This window comes from Anomaloglossus baeobatrachus, unplaced genomic scaffold (genome assembly GCF_048569485.1).
Source record: "Anomaloglossus baeobatrachus isolate aAnoBae1 unplaced genomic scaffold, aAnoBae1.hap1 Scaffold_2692, whole genome shotgun sequence".
NCBI classification, from domain to species: Eukaryota; Metazoa; Chordata; class Amphibia; order Anura; family Aromobatidae; genus Anomaloglossus; species Anomaloglossus baeobatrachus.
Window position 1 is genome coordinate 124,948 of NW_027442205.1, and position 9,410 is coordinate 134,357.

The following is a 9,410-nucleotide window of genomic DNA, read 5'->3' on the forward strand; positions in this document are numbered from 1 at the left end:
AGCCCCCTGTACCGGCCGCTGCTGAATTGTACCCTTTGGGCTGAGCCTGTTATAATGGCCGCTGCTGCATTGTACCCTATGGGCTGAGCCTGCTGTACCGGCCGCTGCTGCTTTGTACCCTATGGGCTGAGCCCCCTGTACCGGCCGCTGCTGAATTGTACCATATGGGCTGAGCCCCCTGTACCGGTTGCTGCTGCATTGTACCCTATGGGCTGAGCCTGCTGTACCGGCCGCTGCTGCTTCGTTGCCTATGGGCTGAGCCCCCTGTACTGGTTGCTGCTGCATTATACAATATGGGCTGACCCTGCTGTACTGGCCACTGCTGCATTGTACCCTATGGGCTTAGCCTGTTATAATGGCCGCTGCTGCATCGTACTCTATGGGCTGAGCCTGCTGTACCGGCCGCTGCTGCTTTGTACCCTATGGGCTGAGCCTGCTGTAATGGCCACTGCTGCTTAGTACCCTATGCGCTGAGCCTGCTGTACCGGCCGCTGCTGCATTGTACCCTATTGGCTAAGCCTGCTGTAATGGCTGCTGCTGCTTTGTACCCTATGGGCTGAGCCTGCTGTACCGGCCGCTGCTGCTTCGTACCCTATGGGCTGAGCCTGTTATAATGGCCACTGCTGCATTGTACCCTATGGGCTGAGCCTCCTGTACTGCTGGCTGCTGCATTGTACCCTATGGGCTGAGCCTCCTGTACCGGCCGCTGCTGATTTGTACCCTATGGGCTGAGCCTGCTGTAATGGCCGCTGTTGCATTGTACCCTATGGGCTGAACCTCCTGTACCGGCAGCTGCTGCATTGTACAATATGGGCTGAGCCTGCAGTAATGGCCGTTGCTGCTTTGTACCCTATGGGCTGTGCCTGCTGTATCAGCTGCTGCTGTTGAATTGTACACTATGGGCTGAGCCTGTTATAATGGCCGCTGCTGCTTCGTACCCTATGGGCTGAGCCTGCTGTAATGGCCACTTCTGCTTTGTACCCTATGGGTTAAGCCTACTGTACCGGGTGCTGCTGTTGAATTGTACCCTATGGGCTGAGCCTGTTATAATGGCCGCTGCTACATTGTACCCTATGGGCTGAGCCTGCTGTAATGGCCACTGCTGCATTGTACTCTATGGGCTGAGCCTGCTGTAATGGCCGCTGCTGCTTTGTACCCTATGGGCTGAGCCCCCTGTACCGGCCGCTGCTGCATTGTACCGTATGGGCTGAGCTCCCTGTACCGGTTGCTGCAGCATTGTACCCTATGGGCTGAGCCTGCTGTACCGGCCGATGCTGCATTGTACCCTATGGGCTGAGCCTGTTGTACCGGCCGCTGCTGCTTTGTACCCTATGGGCTGAGCCCCCTGTACCGGCCGCTGCCGCATTGTACCCTATGGGCTGAGCCTCCTGTACCGGCCGCTGCTGCTTTGTACCCTATGGGCTGAGCCCCCTGTACCGGCCGCTGCTGCATTGTACCATATGGGCTGAGCCCCCTGTACCGGTTGCTGCAGCATTGTACCCTATGGGCTGAGCCTGCTGTACCGGCCGCTGCTGCTTCGTAGCCTATGGGCTGAGCCTGCTGTATCGGCCACTGCTGCATTGTACCCTATGGGCTTAGCCTGCTGTAATGGCCGCTGCTGCTTCGTACCCTATGGGCTGAGCCTGCTGTATTGGCCGCTGCTGCATTGTAAACTATGGGCTGAGCCTGCTGTACCGGCCGCTGCTGCTTCGTAGCCTATGGGCTGAGCCAGCTGTGTCGGCCACAGCTGCATTGTACCCTGTGGGCTGAGCCTGCTGTAGCGGCCGCTGCTGCATTGTACCTTATGGGCTGAGCCTGCTGTACCAGCCGCTGCTGCATTGTACCCTATGGGCTGAGCCTGTTATATTGGCCGCTGCTGCATTGTACCCTATGGGCTGAGCCTGCTGAAATGGCCGCTGCTGCTTTGTACCCTATGGGCTGAGCCTGCTGTACTGGCTGCTGCTGTTGAATTGTACCCTATGGGCTGAGCCTGTTATAATGGCCGCTGCTGCTTCGTACCCTATGGGCTGAGCCTGCTTTAATGGCCACTGCTGCTTTGTACCCTATGGGCTGAGCCTGCTGTACCGGCCGCTGCTGCATTGTACTCTATGGGCTGAGCCTACTGTAGCAGTCGCTGCTGCTTCGTACCCTATGGGCTAAGCCTGCTGTAATGGCCACTGCTGCATCATACCCTATGGGCTGAGCCTGCTGTATCGGCCGCTGCTGCATCGTACCCTATGGGCTGAGCCTACTGTAGCAGCCGCTGCTGCATTGTACCCTATGGGCTGAGCCTGCTGTAATGGCTGCTGCTGCTTCATACCCTATGGGCTGAGCCTGCTGTAATGGCCGCTGCTGCATCGTACTTTATGGGCTGAGCCTGTTATAATGGCCACTGCTGCTTCATACCCTATGGGCTGAGCCCCCTGTACCGGCCGCTGCTGAATTGTACCCTATGGGCTGAGCCTGTTATAATGGCCGCTGCTGCATTGTACCCTATGGGCTGAGCCTCCTGTACCGGGGCTGCTGCATTGTACCCTATGGGCTGAGCCTCCTGTACCGGCCACTGCTGCATTGTACCCTATGGGCTGAGCCTGCTGTAGTGGCCGCTGCTGCTTTGTACCCTATGGGCTGAGCCTGCTGTACCGGCCACTGCTGCATTGTACCCTATGGGCTGAGCCTGCTGTAATGGCCGCTGCTGCTTCGTACCCTATGGGCTGAGCCTGCTGTACCGGACGATTCTGCATGTTACCCTATGGGCTGAGCCTGCTGTACCGGCCGCTGCTGCTTTGTACCCTATGGGCTGAGCTCCCTGTACCAGCCGCTGCTGCATTGTACCGTATGGGCTGAGCCCCCTGTACCGGTTGCTGCTGCATTGTACCCTATGGGCTGAGCCTGCTGTACCGGCTGCTGCTTCGTAGCCTATGGGCTGAGCCCCCTGTACCGGTTGCTGCTGTATTGTACCCTATGGGCTGAGCCTCCTGTACCGGCCGCTACTGCTTTGTACCCTATGGGCTGAGCCTGCTGTACTGGTCGCTTCTGCTTCATACCCTATGGGCTGAGCCTGCTGTACCAGCCTCTGCTGCTTTGTACCCTATGGGCTGAGCCTGCTGTACCGGCCTTTGCTGCATTGTACCCTATGGGCTGAGCCTGCTGTACCGGCCTCTGCTGCATTGTACATTATGGGTAGAGCCTGCTGTAATGGCCGCTTCTGCTTCATACCCTATGCGGTGAGCCTACTGTACCAGCCTCTGCTGCATTGTACCCTATGGGATGAGCCCCCTGTACCAGCCTCTGCTGCATTGTACCCTATGGGCTGAGCCCCCTGTTCCAGCCTCTGCTACATTGCACCCTATGGGCTGAGCCTGTTGTATCGGCCGCTGCTGCATTGTACCCTATGGGCTGAGCCTCTTGTATCGGCCGCTGGTGCATTGTACCCTATAGGCTGAGCTTGCTGTAGCGGCCGCTGCTGCATTGTACCCTATGGGCTGAGCCTGCTGTAGCGGCCGCTGCTGCATTGTACCCTATGGGCTGAGCCTCCTTTACCGGCCGCTGCTGCATTGTATGCTATGGGCCGAGCCTCCTGTATCGGCAGCTGCTGCATTGTACCCTATGGGCCGAGCCTCCTGTACTGGCCGTTGCTGCATCGTACCGTATGGGCTGAGCCCCCTGTACCGGTTGCTGCTGCATTGTACCCTATGGGCTGAGCCTGCTGTACCGGCCGCTGCTGCTTCGTAGCCTATGGGTTGAGCTCCCTGTACCGGTTGCTGCTGCATTGTACCCTATGGGCGGAGCCTGCTGTAGCGGCCGCCGCTGCATTGTACCCTATGGGCTGAGCCTCCTGTACCGGCCGCTGCTGCATTGTACCCTATGGGCTGAGCCTCCTGTATCGGCCAATGCTGCATTGTACCCTATGGCCCGAGCCTCCTGTATCGGCCACCGCTGCATTGTACCCTATGGGCTGAGCCTCCTGTATCGGCTGCTGCTGCATTGTACCCTATGGGCTGAGCCCCCTGTACCAGCCGCTGCCGCATTGTACCCTATGGGCTGAGCCTCCTGTACTGGCCGCTGCTGCTTTGTACCCTATGGGCTGACCCTGCTGTACCGGCCGCTGCTGCTTTGTACCCTATGGGCTGAGCCCCCTGTACCGGCCGCTGCCGCATTGTACCCTATGGGCTGAGCCTCCTGTACCGGCCGCTGCTGCTTTGTACCCTATGGGCTGAGCCCCCTGTACCGGCCGCTGCTGCATTGTACCATATGGGCTGAGCCCCCTGTACCGGTTGCTGCAGCATTGTACCCTATGGGCTGAGCCTGCTGTACCGGCCGCTGCTGCTTCGTAGCCTATGGGCTGAGCCTGCTGTATCGGCCACTGCTGCATTGTACCCTATGGGCTTAGCCTGCTGTAATGGCCGCTGCTGCTTCGTACCCTATGGGCTGAGCCTGCTGTATTGGCCGCTGCTGCATTGTAAACTATGGGCTGAGCCTGCTGTACCGGCCGCTGCTGCTTCGTAGCCTATGGGCTGAGCCAGCTGTATCGGCCACAGCTGCATTGTACCCTGTGGGCTGAGCTAGCTGTAGCGGCCGCTGCTGCATTGTACCTTATGGGCTGAGCCTGCTGTACCGGCCGCTGCTGCATTGTACCCTATGGGCTGAGCCTGTTATATTGGCCGCTGCTGCATTGTACCCTATGGGCTGAGCCTGCTGAAATGGCCGCTGCTGCTTTGTACCCTATGGGCTGAGCCTGCTGTACCGGCTGCTGCTGTTGAATTGTACCCTATGGGCTGAGCCTGTTATAATGGCCGCTGCTGCTTCGTACCCTATGTGCTGAGCCTGCTTTAATGGCCACTGCTGCTTTGTACCCTATGGGCTGAGCCTGCTGTACCGGCCGCTGCTGCATTGTACTCTATGGGCTGAGCCTACTGTAGCAGCCGCTGCTGCTTCGTACCCTATGGGCTAAGCCTGCTGTAATGGCCACTGCTGCATCATACCCTATGGGCTGAGCCTGCTGTATCGGCCGCTGCTGCATCGTACCCTATGGGCTGAGCCTACTGTAGCAGCCGCTGCTGCATTGTACCCTATGGGCTCAGCCTGCTGTAATGGCTGCTGCTGCTTCATACCCTATGGGCTGAGCCTGCTGTAATGGCCGCTGCTGCATCGTACTTTATGGGCTGAGCCTGTTATAATGGCCACTGCTGCTTCATACCCTATGGGCTGAGCCCCCTGTACCGGCCGCTGCTGAATTGTACCCTATGGGCTGAGCCTGTTATAATGGCCGCTGCTGCATTGTACCCTATGGGCTGAGCCTCCTGTACCGGGGCTGCTGCATTGTACCCTATGGGCTGAGCCTCCTGTACCGGCCACTGCTGCATTGTACCCTATGGGCTGAGCCTGCTGTAGCGGCCGCTGCTGCTTCGTACCCTATGGGCTGAGCCTGCTGTAATGGCCGCTGCTGCTTTGTACCCTATGGGCTGAGCCCCCTGTACCGGCCGCTGCCGCATTGTACCCTATGGGCTGAGCCTCCTGTACCGGCCGCTGCTGCTTTGTACCCTATGGGCTGAGCCCCCTGTACCGGCCGCTGCTGCATTGTACCATATGGGCTGAGCCCCCTGTACCGGTTGCTGCAGCATTGTACCCTATGGGCTGAGCCTGCTGTACCGGCCGCTGCTGCTTCGTAGCCTATGGGCTGAGCCTGCTGTATCGGCCACTGCTGCATTGTACCCTATGGGCTTAGCCTGCTGTAATGGCCGCTGCTGCTTCGTACCCTATGGGCTGAGCCTGCTGTATTGGCCGCTGCTGCATTGTAAACTATGGGCTGAGCCTGCTGTACCGGCCGCTGCTGCTTCGTAGCCTATGGGCTGAGCCAGCTGTATCGGCCACAGCTGCATTGTACCCTGTGGGCTGAGCCAGCTGTAGCGGCCGCTGCTGCATTGTACCTTATGGGCTGAGCCTGCTGTACCGGCCGCTGCTGCATTGTACCCTATGGGCTGAGCCTGTTATATTGGCCGCTGCTGCATTGTACCCTATGGGCTGAGCCTGCTGAAATGGCCGCTGCTGCTTTGTACCCTATGGGCTGAGCCTGCTGTACCGGCTGCTGCTGTTGAATTGTACCCTATGGGCTGAGCCTGTTATAATGGCCGCTGCTGCTTCGTACCCTATGTGCTGAGCCTGCTTTAATGGCCACTGCTGCTTTGTACCCTATGGGCTGAGCCTGCTGTACCGGCCGCTGCTGCATTGTACTCTATGGGCTGAGCCTACTGTAGCAGCCGCTGCTGCTTCGTACCCTATGGGCTAAGCCTGCTGTAATGGCCACTGCTGCATCATACCCTATGGGCTGAGCCTGCTGTATCGGCCGCTGCTGCATCGTACCCTATGGGCTGAGCCTACTGTAGCAGCCGCTGCTGCATTGTACCCTATGGGCTGAGCCTGCTGTAATGGCTGCTGCTGCTTCATACCCTATGGGCTGAGCCTGCTGTAATGGCCGCTGCTGCATCGTACTTTATGGGCTGAGCCTGTTATAATGGCCACTGCTGCTTCATACCCTATGGGCTGAGCCCCCTGTACCGGCCGCTGCTGAATTGTACCCTATGGGCTGAGCCTGTTATAATGGCCGCTGCTGCATTGTACCCTATGGGCTGAGCCTCCTGTACCGGGGCTGCTGCATTGTACCCTATGGGCTGAGCCTCCTGTACCAGCCACTGCTGCATTGTACCCTATGGGCTGAGCCTGCTGTAGCGGCCGCTGCTGCTTCGTACCCTATGGGCTGAGCCTGCTGTACCGGCCACTGCTGCATTGTACCCTATGGGCTGAGCCTGCTGTAATGGCCGCTGCTGCTTCGTACCCTATGGGCTGAGCCTGCTGTACCGGCCGATGCTGCATTTTACCCTATGGGCTGAGCCTGCTGTACCGGCCGCTGCTGCTTTGTACCCTATGGGCTGAGCTCCCTGTACCGGCCGCTGCTGCATTGTACCGTATGGGCTGATCCCCTTGTACCGGTTGCTGCTGCATTGTACCCTATGGGCTGAGCCTGCTGTACCGGCTGCTGCTTCGTAGCCTATGGGCTGAGCCCCCTGTACCGGTTGCTGCTGCATTGTACCCTATGGGCTGAGCCTGCTGTAGCGGCTGCTGCTGCTGTATTGTACCCTATGGGCTGAGCCTCCTGTACCGGCCGCTACTGCTTTGTACCCTATGGGCTGAGCCTGCTGTACTGGCCGCTCCTGCTTCATACCCTATGGGCTGAGCCTGCTGTACCAGCCTCTGCTGCTTCGTACCCTATGGGCTGAGCCTGCTGTACCGGCCTTTGCTGCATTGTACCCTATGGGCTGAGCCTGCTGTACCGGCCTCTGCTGCATTGTACATTATGGGCAGAGCCTGCTGTAATGGCCGCTTCTGCTTCATACCCTATGCGGTGAGCCTGCTGTACCAGCCTCTGCTGCATTGTACCCTATGGGATGAGCCCCCTGTACCAGCCTCTGCTGCATTGTACCCTATGGGCTGAGCCCCCTGTTCCAGCCTCTGCTACATTGCACCCTATGGGCTGAGCCTGTTGTATCGGCCGCTGCTGCATTGTACCCTATGGGCTGAGCCTGTTGTATCGGCCGCTGGTGCATTGTACCCTATAGGCTGAGCTTGCTGTAGCGGCCGCTGCTGCATTGTACCCTATGGGCTGAGCCTGCTGTAGCGGCCGCTGCTGCATTGTACCCTATGGGCTGAGCCTCCTTTACCGGCCGCTGCTGCATTGTATCCTATGGGCTGAGCCTCCTGTATCGGCCGCTGCTGCATTGTACCCTATGGGCCGAGCCTCCTGTATCGGCCGCTGCTGCATTGTACCCTATGGGCCGAGCCTCCTGTACTGGCCGCTGCTGCATTGTACCGTATGGGCTGAGCCCCCTGTACCGGTTGCTGCTGCATTGTACCCTATGGGCTGAGCCTGCTGTACCGGCCGCTGCTGCTTCGTAGCCTATGGGTTGAGCTCCCTGTACCGGTTGCTGCTGCATTGTACCCTATAGGCGGAGCCTGCTGTAGCGGCCGCCGCTGCATTGTACCCTATGGGCTGAGCCTCCTGTACCGGCCGCTGCTGCATTGTACCCTATGGGCTGAGCCTCCTGTATCGGCCAATGCTGCATTGTACCCTATGGCCCGAGCCTCCTGTATCGGCCGACGCTGCATTGTACCCTATGGGCTAAGCCTCCTGTATCGGCCGCTGCTGCATTGTACCCTATGGGCTGAGCCTCCTTTATCGGCCAATGCTGCATTGTACCCTATGGGCTGAGCCTGTTGTATCGGCCGCTGCTGCATTGTACCGTATGGGCTGAGCCCCCTGTACCGGTTGCTGCTGCATTGTACCCTATGGGCTGAGCCTGTTGTATCGGCTGCTGCTGCATTGTACCCTACGGGCTGAGCCCCCTGTACCGGTTGCTGCTGCATTGTACCCTATGGGCTGAGCCTGCTGTATCGGCCGCTGCTGCATTGTACCCTATGGGCTGAGCCTGTTGTATCGGCTGCTGCTGCATTGTACCCTATGGGCAGAGCCTCCTGTATCGGCCGCCGCTGCATTGTACCCTATGGGCTGAGCCTCCTGTATCGGCCGCTGCTGCATTGTACCCTATGGGCTGAGCCTGTTGTATCGGCTGCTGCTGCATTGTATCCTATGGGCAGAGCCTCCTGTATCGGCCGCTGCTGCATTATACCCTATGGGCAGAGCCTCCTTTATTGGCCGCCGCTGCATTGTACCCTATGGGCTGAGCCTCCTGTATCGGCCGCTGCTGCATTGTACCCTATGGGCTGAGCCTCCTGTATCGGCCGCTGCTGCATTGTACCCTATGGGCTGAGCCTCCTGTATCGGCCGCTGCTGCATTGTACCCTATGGGCCGAGCCTCCTGTATCGGCCGCTGCTGCATTGTACCCTATGGGCTGAGCCTCCTGTATCGGCCGCTGCTGTATTGAACCCTATGGGCCGAGCCTCCTGTACCGGCCGCTGCTGCATTGTACCCTATGGGCTGAGCCTCCTGTATCGGCCGCCGCTGCATTGTACCCTATGGGCTTAGCCTCCTGTATCGGCCGCTGCTCCATTGTACCCTATGGGCAGAGCCTCCTGTATCGGCCGCTGCTGCATTGTACCCTATGGGCTGAGCCTCCTGTATCGGCCGCTGCTGCATTGTACCCTATGGGCTGAGTCTCCTGTATCGGCCGCTGCTGCATTGTACCCTATGGGCAGAGCCTCCTGTATTGGCCAATGCTGCATTGTACCCTATGGGCTGAGCCTCCTGTATCGGCCGCTGCTGCATTGTACCCTATGGGCTGAGCCTCCTGTATTGGCCGCTGCTGCATTGTACCCTATGGGCTGAGCCTCCTGTATCGGCAAATGCTGCATTGTACCCTATGGGCTGAGCCTCCTGTATCGCCAAATGCTGCAT